This window comes from Eulemur rufifrons, chromosome 2, assembly GCF_041146395.1.
Source record: "Eulemur rufifrons isolate Redbay chromosome 2, OSU_ERuf_1, whole genome shotgun sequence".
Taxonomy (NCBI): domain Eukaryota; kingdom Metazoa; phylum Chordata; class Mammalia; order Primates; family Lemuridae; genus Eulemur; species Eulemur rufifrons.
The window spans coordinates 119855390-119874094 of record NC_090984.1 but is presented as its reverse complement, the minus strand read 5'-3'; the positions used below and the strand labels follow the sequence as shown (position 1 = coordinate 119874094).

Here is an 18705-nt window from a genome sequence, read left to right as displayed (position 1 = left end):
CGGGTTCCAGGGATTAGGATTTGGACATTTGGGGGCAGTCATCATTCTGGCCACCGCACAGATCAATGCGTGCACGGTGCGACCAATCCTTCTTGGTTTGCCTGACACTGAACTGGTATTAAAACTGAAAGTCCTGCATCCCAGGAATTCCCTCAGTCCCAGGCCATTTGGGAAAGCTTGTCACCCGCACGTAGCACCAGCTACGTGCCCCTCGACTTCGAGACTTAGTGTTTTCCGATCCCTCTCCCCTTCAAAGGGCTGGCTCCCACTCACTTAGAGACTGCACAGAATAAAGCGTGGGCCCTGCCCTGATCAAACCCTCATCAAGCCATAATGATAAAAGTCTGCTTCCTGGACTGTAAGTGATCTCTCCAGTTCCAGGTCTAGGTCACATTTATCTTTGTTGCCCTAGTGTATTGAATGGGTCCTTGGCACACACGTGTGATTCGGGAGTTGCCTGCTCGTCTAATTGAAGGATGGATAAATGGGATAAATGCCGGGTTGAGTCCACGGCAAGAGAGGTGGGTGGGTACGTGGGTGGCCCTGTGGATGGATAGCTGAGCACCATCAGTATGTTGAAAGAGCATCTCAGGTCCCAACATCTAGGCAAAGTACAATTTATATTTAATTTGTAGCACAATTGCATCCCAGCCCAGATAGAGAGAAATGAAAAGGAAAAAAAAAAGAAAAAGAAAACAAGAGCAGAGAGGGAAGGAAAAGAGAAAGGAAGGGAAGAAAAGGAAAGAGTGAAAAACAAATGGGAAGAGAAAAAGAAAGAAAAGGATAAAAAGAGGAGAGGAGAGGAGAGGAGAGGAGAGGAGAGGAGAGGAGAGGAGAGGAGAGGAGCGGAGCGGAGCACACACTCACGGGTGGTCTCCAGCCCGACCATGTGCCCACAACCAGCCCCGGACCCCAGAGGTGGGACCGTGCTGGAATTCCAGAGGAACAGACATGTAAGCCAAGCACAGGCCATTCCGTGGATTCTTTAAATGATCATTTCTCCAGCCCAGACCCACATCAGGGGGAGAATGTCTGTCGTGCATTTTAATCTCAGTTCTGGGCTGGTATTTGTCAGCCCCAGAGGAAAAGCCACTTTTATTTTTGCCCTTCTCACATGCTGGGCAGACATCTTACATTTTTTTTTTTTTTTTGGCTGTGAAGGCACCAAGTGTTTCTTGGCAGCAGGCATTTCTGGAGCTCAGCGTCTTCCCGAGTCAGAGCGACCAGGGATCAGAGATCAATGGGTGCAGCCTGCAGGTGGGCTCCCTCCCCAGTGCCATCCTGCAGAAGGGCGTGGGGACACTTGATCTTCCACCTGTCCAGCTGAGACCGAACTCTCTCCTGAATGCTCCTAAGTAAATACCCCGCTCTCTTTCTATGAGCTCTCTCTTTTCATTACGGCTTCTCCACCAGAGGAGAATTATCGGCAAAATAGAAGAGGACTCAGAGTCCTCGGGACTCTTTGGCATTGCCAACTTTTGTTCCAACTGCCTCCTTTGCATCTTAAACAGCCTGGCATTCTTGTGTTCAGCTTGGGAGCCTCATCAATATTCCGGAGAGATCTGAGCTCAAGGCCACCAGATATGACATCGTGGTTGTTTGGGAGGGAGTGAATCTACTGAATGTCAACTTAGTGGGACCAAGGCCAGAGTGTTTGAGTTTCTTGCAATCCGTGGGCTTCCCTGGTGTATCTCCCAATCTAGCCCTGCTGAGAGGGAAAACACAACACCCAGCCCCAACTCTGTCCCGTCTCAGCCGCATGCTTTTGAGGGAGTCACTTCCCCTTTCTGAGCCTCAGTTTCTCCACTAGTGTGACACGGTGAAGTCTAGACCAGGGGGTTTCTAAGGGTCTTTCCAGGCCTGGTATTCTAACATTCTGGCATGCCTCGCTTCGCTTAGGATTGCTGTGAGTTAATGAGCACCCTAGCTTTTGCCTAGGCTGACAGAAAAGGTCAGGAAACACAGTTCCTACACACATGCAGTCAAGCATTGATGTAAATCATCTGCCTGAATCCTGGCTTTGGTTATTTGTGGATCAAACCATGCCCCCTGTGTGCACAGTGATGATCGGTTATGGTGGCCATATGTCCTGGGTTTCCTCGGACAACCTCAGTTTCAAATATTCTGTCCCATCGGCAAACCTTGTGTCAGATCATGTATCTCAATTTTTGATTCAGAAAATATGGTCACCATATGGCAAATGCATCTCCACCACTGTGTCTTAGATGGCTTGTCTTCATCCTCCTGCAAAACTCCGCCTTGCCCTCCCAGGCAGAGGGTGCCTCTTCTCTGGGTGCCCACTCCTGTTGCCACAAAGCCTTCATTCTAGCACGTCCATGCCTGTGTCCTGGGCTGGACACCAAGCTCCTTAAGGGCAGGGCTGACATTTGGTTCCTCTCCACAATCCTTGCAGCAGTTCTGAATAAACCGATAGCAATTTTTCGGGAGTCTGTCACATTATACAGTAGAGATCTTCCTGAAAGATGGGGGCGTACATTTTTAAATTATAATCTCTTTTAAATAGAACCAGGGAACTCAGTACTCAGAGAAGAAATCTTATGCTTATATTTCCCTTTCGTTTCCTTTCCTTTCCTTTTCTTTTTCTTTCTTTTCTTTTTTTTTCTCCCAGAAGTAATCATTTCAGATCTTCTGAAAGATCAGGACTTGCATATGACATTTGCTAGAAGGGATTAGATCCTAAAAGCAGATTTTCCTCTTCATATGGGATTTCGTCCATTCGTGGCCAACACATTGAGACATCAGAAGGGAGAATTCACCATTTTAAATCCGTAGTCCGAGCTGGGCATGGTGGCTCAGGCCTGTAATCCCAGTACTTTGAGAGGCTAAGGTGGGAGGACAGCTCAAGGCCAGGAGTTTTGAGACCAGCCTGGGCAACACAGTGAGACCCTGTTTGCACATAAATCTGCAGTCAGTTGAGGGTCAATTCTGTAGGCATAGAATCCTTTGCAAATATAAATCTAAATCGCAACTGTTCAATTGTCCTATGCACTAAAGGAAGAAGAGGCCTTTCAGGGGTGAAGGGGAGAGAAGTTTATCTTATGGTCCTTAGAGAAAAGCCTCAGTCACTTTCTTGTGTTGCCTTTTTCTTGGCCATCATTAGTACCAGCGCTCTTTAGCCACCTTCTCCTTCCTGGTCTCTCTAGACACGAGCATCTCCAAGCTCTCCCCCAACCCCGATTTCCCCTGACAACTATGCTAAGCTTTGGTCCACTGTTGTCAGTAACTTCTTATTTGCAGGGCAGTATTTACGCTCCTTGGCGTACCATTCAAGACCTCTTATGGTTTGACCACCATCTTTTGTTTTATACCTTAGCTCCTCAAAAGACCCATAGACCAATACCTTTTACCCCAGTAAGTCAAGAAATCCAGCCACTTCAGCTACTGCCGATCCCTGAAAGTAACCCGGCTCCCTTGTACTTTCGAGTGTGCACAAACTCTTCCTTCTCCCTGGGATGTGCTCCTGCCTTCAGGTACCATGGCAACCCCTGCCTGTCTCAAAATCTCGCTCCATCACGCCTTTTACTGGGAAGGCTTCTCTCACCCAGTAAGTACTGATGATGATGACGATGATGAAGACGATGATGATAGGAATAACAACAGTAACAACCATGGTAATGACAAAGCTCACATGTGTTCGGAGAGTATTGTGTGCTGGGCTGGGTGCTCAGTGCTTTTCAGACTTTACGTGATCTGACATTTACAGCAGAAAAGTCAAACTCACAACTATTTGGGGAGCAAAACCTAAGCCCAAGGACAAGTAGCTAAAATAGGCTGGTGACCCCATTTCTGTCTGACCTCAAGGCCAGAGTTCATAACTACCACGTCCTCCTCAGACCTGGTCTGGTTCCAGTTTGGCCAAGTGGCAAAATTATCCTAGGCCTTTCTTCCAGCTGGACCACGAACAGGACCTACCGAGACTCTCAGCGGGCACGGCGGCTCTGTGGTCCCTGGGCTGATGGAGAAGTCGCAGACTTTGCCTCTTCAAATGCGTCAGTGTCCAGAGGATGAAAATAGTGAGTCTGAATTCAAACAAAAATGCCAAAAAGCAAAAATAAATACACAAATAAACAAACAAACAGCAGAGTCATAGCTGATGGCAGCCATGTGACTATTTGACTGAGGAAATGGTTCCACTGGCATTGTATAGTCTCTTGCTTGTGATGGGCGCTTGAAGACTCTCCAAGAGGCTAACCTGACTGTCTAGGAAACCTCAAGCAGTGAATGAATTGGCCAACACGCACAGCCACCGACAAAGGGCTAATGCAAATCTGCCTTCAATCTGATTCACAAAGAAAACCCCATCATTTTACCGTCTAGATGACGGAGGTTGGCGACTGACTTCCTGACTGCTTTGGTTTGGGCGACGCTCTGCCCCAGGCTCTGGGGCTCATCAGCTGACGCGGAGAGGTCACCCTGACAGACACCTTCTCTTTCCCACACCCGGCAACCTTCCCGTGCCTCGCTCACCTTATAGACTGGATACGCTCCATCAATAGTCCCAAAGGCTCTCTTGGCTCCGACTCAGTTACCAATCAAATCCCCGTGGCCCCTTGAGGCACGCAAGCTGTTCGAGATCTCTGCATTCCACGGGCCGGGCTCCCCAACACCAGGGTCTGCCTCTCCGGCTTGTGTTTCCTCCTCTCCTGTTTCACTTTGGTGTGCTGATCAAAACACACCTGCTAACTACCTACTGTGTGCCGATGACTGTGCTCAGAGAAATGGAAACCAAGAGTTTCATGATCTTCAGCTGGAAATAGAACCACACATAGAAGCCAAGATTAAAATATGAAACAAGTAAGTCTACATAGGATCAAAGTGGCCTGTGTATATGAAGTAACAGGCTATCTAATTCCTTGTTAGAATTTCAGGAAGCAGAAAGGCTCCTGCCAGAGGGCTTAAGTAAGTCGTAAGAAAGCAGAGAAGCTGTAGGAAACAGGCCGCAGGAGACATGGAAGTTCAAGGCTTTGTCCAAACAGACATGAGAGACGGGGGAACATTCTAGACCAGGACAAAAAAGGAATTGTTTGGGGATGAGGGAGGAGGTAGCATAATAATTACCTTTGTCTCAGTCCTTATTTTACTGGGCTGCACTTTCGGTCCTTGTGCCTTCCTTGCTCTGGATTATGAAATCCTTTAAAATTAGATGGGGTTTTATTCAATTCTGTCTCCCCAGCCCAAGCTGCAGGTCCTGGCCCATAGGACAGGTGCCGACAACTGCTGGACGGAAGAATAAGGAAAGCACTGGATGGCTCTGTGGAGCGTCTGATCCTTGCACGCATTGTCTCCTGTCACCATTTCGCTGGTCCAGTGCGAGGCGGGATGAGGCCGGCAGGGAGTGGTGTGCAGAGCCGGCCTCCTGCTGCGGGTGCCAGGGTGAGCTGGTCCTTCTCTCACACTTCAGCCGGCGCGTTCGTGTAGGGGCTGGTGGGTGGTTGACACATAGTAGGTGCTCAATAAACAGGTGTGGCTAGGATTCCTCCTTTTGGGGCATATCCCCTGGGCTGCGGCAGCCACCCGTGGGAGAAGTCACCCAAACCGGTCATAGATTAGAATCGGTTTTGCTCGTGTCCAAGGGAGCCTTTCATTGGTTACGATGATGATAATGACTTTCTTTTCCCTTCTTACCATTGCTCCTCAGTGAGTACCTGATGTACGCAGGCCCAGTGCAGAGCGCTTTTGCCCACGATGACATCTTCTTCTCACAGCAGCCTCACCAGGCAGGAGCTGGCACTGGCCTCACTGCACAGTTGATGGCCCTGGGGTGTTGAGACAGGAGGGATTTTGTCCAAGGCCACCCAGCTAAGAAGGGACTCCAAAATCCATGCCTGTCTCTAACATTCCTTGGTCTAACTACTTCCCTTCAGGATACATGAGAAATTGTTCTGATGTGCCACAATAGAAATAATGCCCTCCGTTTATATTTCTGCTTTAGCTGCCTGTCACTTATTGTGACTTCTACCTTGTAAAATGTATTAATATCATAGCCGTTTCTCCGCCCTGCCCCCCACCCCACAACTGATTCATGGCTGGAAAGATCCTGGCTGTAGGTTTGGATATAATTTTCCCTTGGATTTCGGAATTGCTTTGCCTGACATGGTGTGCTAGCAAATGAGGAACTTATGGATAAAATGAACCATTATCTATCTCCACAAATATGGGCAGTGTACAAATTGGCAAATTTGATGCTCAACTCAGTAACTCAGTAGTATTTTTTTTAATCTATCCTTGCAAAATGAAGTAAAGGTTAAATGTCATAGCAGGAAGAAGTTTCCCTCTTGCTCCACTATTCCACAGCCCGTATTCACTCTTGTCCCGAAACTAACAGGTATACAACAAGGAAGGGGGAAAAATTTCCTTTTTTGGCATGATCAGTTGGAACTGCCTCACCAAACTTCCCTGCAGGCCCTGTCTGAAAGTGTATGATCTGGCTGGCAAACACCACGCTCACTTACAGCTGGGTGGGATGCAAGGCTCTCTCTTACCTCTGGGTCTCTGTGCCGATGGAATGAACAGGCATGACGATAAGACAGCTCATCCTAAGTGCGTACGCAGGCAGACCGACCCCCTGCGTTGCCAGGAGCAGCTTTTTGAAGAAATCCCTGTCCTGCAGCAATCCCCAAACTTGCTTCGTGCCGTTGGACTCTGCCCTGCGTCTCACATGACTCTCGTAAGAGGGACTCCAGCTATCTTTTGGCTCAGGGAAGCTGATTTCTTAACAGGATGTTGCCTAACATTTAGGGCATCTATAAGGGGTGATTTCATTCTTTTTGGTTCAAACAACCAAAAGGCAGTAGAAATTCAAAGAACAGGCAACTCTCAACAGCTAAAGTGCCTAAAGGTAACTCGAGAATTTTGCTGTCTCTGTCTCTCCTAAATACAATAAAAATTTATTTTCATTAAACAAAATGAAAATTAACCTAAAAACAGAATTCTGTCCCGGGGGGAGATGTGATACTTATAATACAATATTAATTGAAGAAAGCAGGATATAGAATTGTTTATTCAGTGTGATCTCAAATATGTAAGATAATATTTGCTGGAAGAATGAGGTACAGTAAGATGCTAATGGTTTTTATCTCTGGGTGATGCAACCATGGATGATTTGCATTTTCTTATTTATTCTGTGATTTCCAAATTTTCTACAATGAGAATGAATTCACTATCATGATTTAAGAATTATATGTAATCCATTCTTTTTAATTTTTTTTAATTGACACATAATAGCTGTACATATTTATAGGGGAGAGAATGATGCTGTGATACATATAATGTATAGTAAATCAGGGTGATTAGCATAGCCATCATCTCAAATATTTATCATTTCTTTGTCTTGGGAACATTCAATATCCTCCCAGCTCTTTGAAACTCTGTATGATTGTTAACTACAGTCACTTTTCATACACACACACAGGTAGTAGAAGTTCACTTGACAACTTGCCTTGGGAATCAGGCCAGTTTTAACTGGAAAAACAAACTCAAAGAAAAAGACACAAACAGAAAATGATTAATAGGAAAGGGAGCTACTGGCTAGCCCTTCACTTATTCAGTGTATTCAATGACACGTATTCAGTGTCATGGGCATCACCAGGCCCTGAAGATCCCACCATGCTGAGCCTCCACCCCCTCAGCTCCTGGAGCCAGTCATGATTCAGAGAGCACTGGGGTTTGCTGGACCCCTCGAGAGCCCCGGACCAAACCGGCTATGCTGGCAGAGGCAGCACAGAGCTTCAGTGGTGGGCACCCCAATCTGCAATGAGAACTGTCTGTTGGCAGAGGAGCTGGAGGCTTTGCTTGTGAACGGCAGGGATCTGAGCCCCTCGGGGTCGTGGTGGCCCCTAGGTGGCATGCATGCGGGCCCCGGAGTGGAGCAAGGTGAAGTAGGGTGGTGTCTCATGCCTCTTAGCAAATGGTGGAGCCCACGAGATAGCGCCAGGGCCTCAGCCTTGCCGAACAGCCTCTGTCTGTTCATTTCTCCTGCGAGCACAGTCGTGTGGGCTCTCCAAGTCCCCACAGCACACTGAGAGCATCCAATTAATTTTCTGTCAATGGTTCAATTAGGTGACCACCCTGGCGGTCAGTGCCCATGCCTGCCTGCTTACTTCTGGTCCACGAGTCACGCTTTGAGGTCTGCAGTCCTTAGTGCCCCACAGGATGGCATAGTCCTGTGGGGGAGCCTTTGCCAACCCCCCTCCCCCTGCTGCACTCAGCCTTGCCCTCCCCAGTGCACCCAGACCTACAAGCACTGGTCTGAAAAACGGATTGGAAAGCTCCAGTCCATTGCTGGATTCTGGCTGAGGCACATAGGCGGGGAGGGTTTCAACACCAGGTTGACTCCCAGGGACCAGAGAGGTGTTTCTGGCGGTCGTCTGCTTGGACGAAGGCACCAGAAAGCTCTGGAGCCTGCGCCCCGCACCCCTTGCCGAGCCCTTCCCCTGCAGCGCTCCAGTCCGAGCCGCGGCAATGCGTGACTGAGGCAGGCCTCACACAGCTGAGCAGAGCTGGAAGCCTGCGCCGACACATTCCTGGTCTCAGCTTCACTTTCCCTGGCTGGTTCCTATTAACGCTGTGGGTTTCCAAGCTTTAATAGCAGAGCTCTGGCTGCAGAGGAGGGCTGCCCGGGGCAGCCGGCTGCCAACCAGGTTGCAAACAAATGAGATCTTTTGGAGTCACCCTTGATGGCCCGGACGCTGGATTATTTACAAACTAACTGAAAACAAATAAACAAAAGAAAAACTGAAAACTTTGGAAGGCACAAGGCTGGACATATGCTCCTTTATTCAGGGACAGAAGTCAGGCAGATTGGAAGACATGTTTGTTAGTAAACTTTGGCCTCCTTAATTTCGTGCCGTTCATGTTGCATTCAGTGGAGCCCTTTAGCCGGAGACCTCATCCTTGGCATCTTCCCCAAACCGTAAATAATGAGCTCCACACCTGGAGGGCGTGGGCCAGAGAGATCGCTGTGCCCTCTCATGGCGGAGGATGGAGGGCAGGGAATGTTCTGAAGCTCCAGCCACAGAGAAGTTGGCTTGGCACATGGTACACTTGAGATCCTTGGCCAGATAAGCCCTGGACCAGCTCAGCTGGAAGGAAAGTCACCATCCCTCTCTCACGCTCCCTCCAGCCTCATTACAAACACACTCACTTCTGAGGTTCCCTCCGGCATCTCTGGGGTCAGGCCATCAGGTGCAGTGGCAGAAACTTCCCTGCCCAGGTGGAAAGGAAGGGCGGAGTCCCAGCACCAGCATGAGGGGCCGATGCAACGAGGCTGCTTTGTTTAGGTCCTGGGAGTTAATGATTTCCCCTCCCACTGCCTGTGGAGTCTGGGGCACTCGGTGCTCTAACTCTTTGGCAGCAGGTTTAGATCTCCTTGTGAGGGGCCTCTGGCAGGTAGAAGAGTCTGAGCCAGAGCCTTCTGAGTTATTACACACCAGTCCATTTTCATGATCTAATGCAGTCATTTATGTATCCGCTCATTTATTTGAAAACCTCTATGCAGTGTCTACTGCATTCCAGGAACTGTATTTGATGTTGTATATACAGAGGGGACCAAAAACATGGTCCTAAAGGAGATACAGTTTTGCAAACCCGTGACACACACAGCCTAGATCACATGGAAACTAAATCTCAGTGGGACAAACACTGGTGAGCAGGCACACAATTCCACAGGGTGGAGAGTGCTGTGCTAGAGAAGTGCAGGATGCTGGGGACATAGGGAGATAAGTCCTAGTCCCATTTTGGGGATTTATGGATGGTCTCCGGGAGTGGTGTCTGAGCTGATTTTGAAGGATGGGTAGGTGTTTTCCAAGAGGAAAATGGTAGGAGGATATTCACGGTCAGCACGTGCAAAGGCCCTGCTCGATGGACAGATGGAACACTTGGAACTTGGTTGGGGTGTGAGGTGTGGGGTGTGCTCATGGAGAGGAAGTCGGACAAGAAAGCAGGGGCTTGATCACGGAAGATCTTCAAAGTCATGCTAAGGGGTTGGTCCTACCATCAGACATTCAGTTTAGCACTGTCCCCCTGGCAGCAATGAGGAGCAGGAGATGGGATGGCAGGAGGCTGGGGCAGCTAAGCCCAAGTGCTCCGTGACTGGGCAGCCTGGGTGTGGCTGGGCCAGGGGAGGGCTCCAGAGGCATGAAAGTCGCAGTCAGTGGGACCTGGGGGACTGATCCAACGGGAGGCAAGAGAGACAAGGTGGTTGAAGATGGATGGCTGCCGGTCCTGGACTGCCGAGCGGGTGGCAGTACGGCAGTGTCATCAGGGGAGTGACAGAAAGATGAGCATCCAGGTTACGTGCTAAATGAAACCTGGTCTTCCTCTGCGCGGGGATGCTCTCTCCCCCATCCACGCTGCCCGAGCTGAGGCTGTCAGTCCCACTGCCAGCGGGGCCCAAGAAGTCATTTGCACACTCCTTGGTAATCTGGATCCCATCCATGGCTGCTTTCCCTTCTCTTTGAGAATAAATGAAAAAATCGACTCTTCCGGATGCCAGATTTGTGTTCCTGTGTTAGGAGATTGTTTTTTCTTTTTTGCATCTGTGTGTACGTTAAACAGCAAGAAGAAAGTCGTGAAACTCAAGGAGTTTCCCCAAAAGTAAATCAATTTGCGGTTGAATGTGCTGTGGAATTTGTTTGCAAACCTACGAGAGCGAAGCGAGCTTAAAAAAGATGCAGTTGGATGAGACTGCAAAGTTTTGGAAAGTTCTTTGAACACATGTAAACATGATATGTGTAAGCAAATGTTTAACTTGCCTTTTTTACTTCTACAAATTATATTATGAAATCAGACGTCTGTGACTCCTTAAGAATGTCAAATCAGTGTATTCCTTCAAAACAGATAATTGCCTAGAGCTGCTCAGCTCTCAGGCTCCAGGGCTTGGGAAGGCTGGGTTTCCAGCCCGACAATGAATAGAGGCTTGTTTGAGAGGCTTATTTGCATAATGCAGGTGGTGGGACAGGGTGACCATTGGGCTCTCAGAAAGATGGGCCTGCTGGACACAGACAGCCTGCCCTTTAGAGAAGGAGGGGGAGCCACACCCTATGTGTTTACTCTTTCTGAGGACGCCAGCATGATGCAGTGATCTCATTCTCTGTCCTGCCCTTTGATGAGAGAGACCAGCTCTTTAATCCATCCTCGGGAAGGACAGTGCAAAACGTATTAGATCTGATAGTCATATCAGCACTGCTTAATACTCTGCTCTCTGAGAACCACGGCTGAAGCATCTAGAATTAAACTGCCCTTCTGGTGCCAAAGGAGATGCAATTGGCCAGATTAGTATTTATGAGCACCGCTAACGTGTGGTGAGGTCATCTGATACGGGGCCTGTCCTATTGTTCCTAGGAGAGTGCAGCCCTGTGGTTGGGAGGCAAAGATGGGGGTGATACACTGTATACATCAATATTACACCCTCACACATACAATTAGGCTGTTATTACTAGACATGTCTATTAACATCGCAGCCGGAGCTGGAGAGATGTCCTCTGGAACTGTTACCGGGCTTTGCATCAAATACACGGTCCCATGGAAATCAACAAAATATAGTCAGGCTTCCCTACCACACTCCAAGGGTGTCTTCACACTCCTCAGAGCCTGGGCCCGACTCCTGTTAATGCTAATAGCAACACATGTGCACTTCCAAGGGAGAGAGGACCACACAGAGCTCAGAGCGCTAGTCAGCATTAATTTGATTCCTTGGGTGCAGCACAATGTCAATGGGACCATTATAATGCACATGTTACTGCTCGCAAGCCCAATTAAGTCAAAGGTTGTTGTTATCTTGCATTATCCATAGTGGATGTATGTGTGATAGATTATTGGGGATGCAATTTGCAATGTGTTACTTATTCCCAATTTATTAGCTATTTGTTGCTGCTTTGGAAAGGTTGTTTTATATTGAAAGTAAACTCACATTAAAAAATATACGTCTATTCTTGATTTGGAAATTGTAAAACCACAGCTGCTATCTTCTGAAAGTCTGAGGGAGGTTTTACAGGATCTCGGGAACTGGAATAAACATCACAGGTACCTATGAAGTGTCTTCTGGGTAGCAATTTTTGTTCCAGGCACTTGACTCACTCATTCATCAAACAGGGACAAAATTACTGCTGAATAAATTCTGAAGACTTGAGCCTCGTACGACACAGGCTCTGCTCTCAAGGAACTTACAATCGTTATCTGAACTATTTCTCTCAATGTGTGTGTGTCTCTGTCTCTGTCTCTTAGACACACACACACACACACACACACACATACACAGTCAATGAGGAATTTATAAGTATCCTTGGCTTATAGATGAGGCTCTTCTGATACTCTGAGAAGGGAAGTGACCAAACCAAGGTCACCTAGCTCATAAATCGAAAGAGGTGGAAGGAGAAGCCAGGATTCTGCAACCCCAAATTTGTGATATTTGCACACGGCCTCCACGAGCAGTGGAATGTAAGTAAAGCAAGGTTATGGCTGGCCGAGCTCCCTGAGAGCAATTAATCCAGGTTCAGAGAATACAGGTCATGACTGAAAGTCAGCCCAGCAATCTTCTTCAATGAGAAGAGAGTAAGAAAATAGTATTTGAATTGGTGTAGCCTTGTGGATATTAGATGCCTCTGTCTCTTGAGGAAGTTTGTCACAATTTCAGGATTCAAGTGGATCATCACCTGTTTTTATTAATATTTTTCCAGTTTAAAACCTAAAACCATTACAGGTCTCAGGGGGGTGAAATGAGTAGCCCTTGTAAATAGGCAGATGCAGGCTGGCATCTTTCACTGGGGGTTTGGGCGGGAGGCGTCATCACTTCTCCAAGACTTAGCTTTTATTTCTGTTCTATAAGGATAATCACACCACCCACATTAGAAGGTGCAGCAGGATGCCATGAGGGGAAGCCTGGGACCGTCACGGCTCAGTGTGTGCCCAGCTCGTGTTAGTGGGTGATGAAGTCCATGCTGTTCATGCCAGAGAAAACTATCCTGTTTTCTTATTTGATCCACATCAAATAAGATTTGCTAAAAAATGCTCAGTCTCCTGTTTTTCAGAGGTGCTAGCAGAGGATCCAAAATAATTTATTTAAGCTGAGAAAGATCATTTCTAGAAAATCCAACCCAGGTCTCCGGTCCCCCAGCTCAGTGCTCTCTCTGCACCATTCACAACACATACAATGTGGTGCTGGGCTGGCCAGTCATGGCTTGTGGCAGCCTGTTGCAGGCCCGTCGTCTCCCCAACTCCAAACTCAGGGACGTCATACTAGTGGCTTGAAATTGACCATGGCAGAAGTACTTGGTCCACAGGCAGGGGCAAACGCTGTACCTCAAGGCTGTTTTTCCCAAGAGAGCCAGTTGTTAGGCTGTGCTGGCTCATCACTGCCCCTCCGCCGCAGGGCTTCATGTGTTCTCAAACGAAGATATTATCTCAGGGTGTCCTTGCTACAGGTTGGCTCTTAAAAGGGAGGCACTTTTGACCCTTTTGGCAAGTTTGAGCGGGAGTTGCAAGTAAGTAGGTTCAAGGTTTTTAAATGACTTACCCCGCCAAGGGCACTTCAAAATGATGGCCTCCAGCAAGTCCTGATGGCAGGATCCCAGGCCACCGCACCTGGTCTGTCACCGGCACAGGCTGTTCTTAAAATTCTAGAAGCCAAAGATGCCTTGGGCTGGGCTACCAAGGGTCACGCCTGGAGAAGTCCTTCATAGGAGTGTTTGGGAATGTGTTCCTTGCGGGAAACAGGCCACGGCCTCCAGAGCAGAGAAAGAAAGAGAATATGTCGGATGACATTTTGCGGGCACATCAGCTGATGAAAGTAGAGCCTCTTGCTCTGAAATCAAAGGACGAGAAACTGGGAAAATGGGAACGAATGAAGTTGTTGCTGATGGCAGGTCCATGGAGTGCATTTTTTTAATCATCAAAATCATTAACAGCTACCTCAGAGTTAAAAGAACAAGGTCACCTTTTGTCACCCATATCAGATCTACAATCTTAAAGTCAAGCTGTGTGAACCTGGAGCAAAACTACACAGAAAACATACATATTGTACACTCATAATACTTTTAAAAAGAAACAGCAATAAAAATAAACAAACAAGTCCCACCCATTTGGGTTTGAGTGTTTGGGGATGGACCAGAGCTTTGGGTAGTTTTTGTTGTTCTAACAAGAATTACCAAAGGGAACCAGAAGATAAATTAGATTCGGTTTGTCTCCTCCAGTAGAGAACCCATTCTACACACACTCACACACTCACACACACATACACACACACACATGCTTTTTCTAAATGACAGACTTATTACATTTTCTGGACCAAAAGAAAAAGTCTAGAAGAAAACAATTCTTAGAATATTTCTGTGTCATGAGGAACTGTAGAGCATGCACTTTTTATCTTGTGGTTAGTGGAAGTGTAGAATCTTTTTTGCTTTATTAAGACAGTGAGACGGAAATTCTGACATCAAACTACTCTGGAAACAAATAAGCAAATAAATCCATTGGTACAGATGTTTTCTATACTGACAGGACACAGTTCTAGAACTCACGGTCTGAAAGTTTATGTTCCCTCTAAATTCATATGTTGAAATCCTAATCGGCAAGGTGATGGCATAGAAGGTGAGGTCTTTGGGAGGTGATTAGGTCGTGAGAGCTTCCCCTGCTCATGAATGGGATCACTCCCCTCATAAGAGAGTCCCAGGAGCTGCCTGAGTCCCTAGAGGACACAGCTAGAAGGTGTCGTCTGTGAACCAGAGAGTGAGCCCTCACCAGACGCCGAATCTGCTGGGGCCTGGATGGCATCCGAGCCTCTAAAACTGTAAGAAACACATTTCTGTTATTTATAAGCTGCCCAGTTTATGAGGATTGTTATAACAGCCTGAATGGAGTAAAACACGTGTGTATGTATCAACTGAATGGAATCAAGTGAAATCATCTTCTTTTCTCCCCTTCCTCTTCCTCTTTCTCCTCTTTCTCTCCCTTCTTGTTCTCTTTCTCCTCATTACCCTCTTTCCTTTTCTTCCTCTTTTTCCTCTTCTTCCTTTCTTCTTCTAATGATGATGACGATGATGATGATGATGAGTTTACCATCTGAATCTTATCAAGAGGTATTTCCTCACACAGACCACAGTAGAAGACATTCCTTTCTTCAGTCCACTGGCCACAACTCACAGATTTCCCCAGAATTCCTTTCTGGGGAACTAGTGAAACGAAAGAAGCCACTTCTACCCGCATTACCAAAGGCCAAACTGGAAACACAGCACATTTCCAGCAAGTCACTAGAATCTTTGAAGCGAGTAAGGAGAACTTACTTTGACTCCAAGAAAAATATGTCCCGTGTACCACCCCGAAGGTCCTTCTCCTAAGCCACTTCAGCCAGTTCTCCAAATACATATTTGCACACACGTGTTGAAATGCGGCCTGCGTGCCCACTGTGCTTTAATGGCTGCGACGGAGAGTTAGCTCTAGAGATAGAGCCCAGGCGTTCCCAGTGCAGTTAAAAAAAGAACTCTGTGGTTTGGGTCTGCCGAGGCGATATTGCTCAACAGTTAATGTAATCATATTACAAGCGCTTGTATTAAAATCATATGCAAGACGAAAATCGGTCTGAACGGCAGCAACGAGGAAAAGACAAAGAAAGATCTGTGAGTTGTCATAATCCGTAAAGAAATTTTGGTAGGGAAAGCACTGGCGCGCGCGCACACACACACACACACACACACACACGGAGAGAAGAACTAATAAAGCATATAAGGACATTTGCAAAGGCACAAAGGGATTCCTGGAAAAGCTTCTCTTCAAACGCACACCTCCTGAAGGACATCGAGTTTCCTGGCCAGGAAAAGCAGCACGTTGAGCAGTGTTGGTCACTCCAGACCCCGGGCAAAGCCAAGTCCAAGTCCAGCTTGATAGATTGGGACACTGTACATTTATACATTACTGGGGTTCTGCCAGACAGGACCTGGCAGGTAGCCGCTCGAAAGCCAAAGGCTTTCCTGGTGTGGTCCTGGTTTTTGTTGGCAGTTGACCTCTGCTATTTTATATGCTCCTGCGGTAGGGATTAAGTCTATCAAACCTCTAAGATTTCTCATAATATTAGACATGTGGATACAAAATCTGCCTCCTGCAATGGCCTTTTTCTCCCTCCTGCATGCAAAGGAAAATCAGACTTTAAAAAAAAATATATGTAATTTTAAATGTGCAGTACCTGGAATCTACTTCAAACACTTTTTTCATGGAACCAGAAGCATCAAATGTAAAGTTTTCCCAGCAAGATTTTACACAAGACTGAAACTCTACCTGGGTTTTCCATTTCCTCTCAAGGAAAGTTTGTACAGTGGCCAGGACAGCATCAGTAGCAAACCCTGGTTCGGGAGAAAGGTAAGCACAGGAGGTCCCCAACAATGCAGGTCTCAAGGCTGCAGGGTGACAAGGCCTAAGACGTGCAACATATCATCGCTGGGGGCTGCAGTGAAAACACCAGTGGTGGTAAACAAATCGTGTGTGGAATATTTGTTTTGGTTTTTAATTCACGAGATGGTTTCCTTTATATTGTCCATCCTACTCATCTGTGGCTGATTTCAACTTGCTTCCTCCAGCTTGGCTTTAAAGGGGATGACCCATTTCAGAACAAACTGCTCAGAAATGTCTTTATATAGGAAATTCCTATAGCAAATGGCCAATCTTTGAAGGAGGAGAATTGGCCCGATATTAATGAAAGCCTGAACATATTTTTCGATATAGAACATTTTGGAGAGAATGTTTCTACCATGAGAAATTGAGAAATGCCTTCCTTCCTTTTTTTTTTTTTTTTTTTTTGACTTTTTAAAAATGGATGAATGGATAAGGAAAATGTGGTGTATATATACACAATGAAATACTATTCAGCCATAAAAGGAATGAAATCCTGTCATTTGCAGCAACATGGATGGACCTAGAAGACACTGTGTCAAGTGAAATAAGCCAGGCACAGAAAGGCAAGTACCGCATGATCTCACAATATTTGGAATCCGAATAAGTTGATCTCATAGAAGGAGAGAGCAGAATAATGATTACCAGAAGCTGGGGAGGGATTGGGGGAGGGGGTATAAGAACAGATTGATCAATAGGCACAAAGAAATGCCTTCCTTTTTCGGCACAGAAGAAAAGGAAAATATTTTCCTTTATAGACCACTACGGACTGGTTCGATCACTTGAGAAGTTCACTGTTTTTTCTTTTACTTTTTTTCCACTTTATTAGTCTAAAGAAGTTTTCCCAATGGTTAGAAGGATATTTCCACCTATGTTTTATCTTTTCACTTGATATAGATTATTGTTATTTTGTTTTTAGAATAATTCTTATAATGGACCCATTAGCATGGTTAATTTTGTTGACTTTATCACTCTGGTCAATGTAGATTTAGAAATGGTTTCAATTAATGACTTCAGCTACTGCAGATTCGGCAAAAGCAGAGACTTTTTGGCATGCACGTGTGGGGGGTGAGTATTCCATTTGTGGCAATTGCTTTCTGGATTTTATTATTTTTTTTCTCCCATTATACACTTCTCAGTATTTGGTCTGGCATGTCTTTAAAAAAATGTAGTGATTTCCTCTTAAATGATGTAATTTTATGAAAGACCAAAGCTTTGCAAACTTGAATTTAGCAACGAGAATTCCCAGTATTTATATGCATGTTAACATGAATATAAAAAGGGCTCAGATTAGCCAGGCAACTGCAGCTCACATTTCTGTTTTATTTTATTTTTTTTCTTCTTCCCTATCCTGTTGCCTCTGTTCTTTCTTTTCTTCTACAAATATTTTAAAGCGCTTCCTAAGTGTCAAAGTCTGTTTTGGGAGTGGCAAAAGTAGATTGACCAGATACAGTCCTTGATCTTGAAACAGGGGTGACAGATGGTAATTCAAAGAGGTGATCAGGAAAGAGCACATTCAGGCAGGAAGAGGCCACAGTAGGTTCCCCTGGGGTCCAATGAGGGCGTCTAATTCACCCCGGGTGGGGGGCCATGGTTGGAGGGAGGAAGGGCCACAGTGGTCTTCCTGACAGAGCTGACATTCTTCCCATGTCTGGAAAGGTCACTTGCCAATGCCCAGGCAGTTTGGGGGGTGAAGCTGAGCTGGTTGCCCTGAGGGTCCCAACAAAAGCCAAGTCTATGAAGAGGGAGCAAGTGCTGCATTTGCGAGCAAGCTGAGAGGGTTGCAGGATGCGGAAAAGGTGCACAGGGGACGGGCAGGGCCCGGAGACAAAGCGTTCTGCCTGCCTCGCTGGGCAGTTTGAATTTGACTCTTTAATAAATGAGGTGACCTCTTAGACTTTAAAGGAAGAGAGAGTGACAGTGGCTCATGGCCCCCATGAAAAAACAAGCATCTTCTGGACCTGGCTGTCTGGGTTCAAATTCCAGTTCCATCACTGTTGGGTGGTGTGATTTTAACCAAGTTGTGTAACATCCCTCTGTGAGTGAAGGGCTTCTCAGCTGTCAGATGGTGACGATAAGTAAGGTTTCTAGCTCCAAGCATTGCTGTAGTCAAGCAGCAGATACATCCTTAGTAAACCTGCTGTAACAACAGGGTGGAGCACAGGGGTAATGAGCGGAGGGGTCGGCCAGACCTTCCTTCGGCACTTGCTCTGGCCCCTGATGAGCCATGCACCTCCGGGTAGGCAACCGCACCGTGCGAACCTGGCCCTCCGCCCAGGGCTGATCGGGGTGATAAGAATACCCACAGGTGGG

At 46.7% G+C, this 18705-nt stretch overlaps 1 long non-coding RNA gene across 1 annotated transcript; it reads right to left on the bottom strand.

Moving 5' to 3' along the window:
- Nucleotides 1-820: 820 nt before the first annotated feature.
- Nucleotides 821-6651, bottom strand: LOC138396349 (uncharacterized). Its single transcript, XR_011235693.1, has 3 exons — nucleotides 6504-6651; nucleotides 5080-5777; nucleotides 821-4040 (listed from the first exon to the last, which is right to left on the bottom strand). It is a non-coding gene; the product is annotated as an uncharacterized lncRNA (long non-coding RNA).
- Between the last annotated feature and the right edge of the window lie 12054 nt (nucleotides 6652-18705).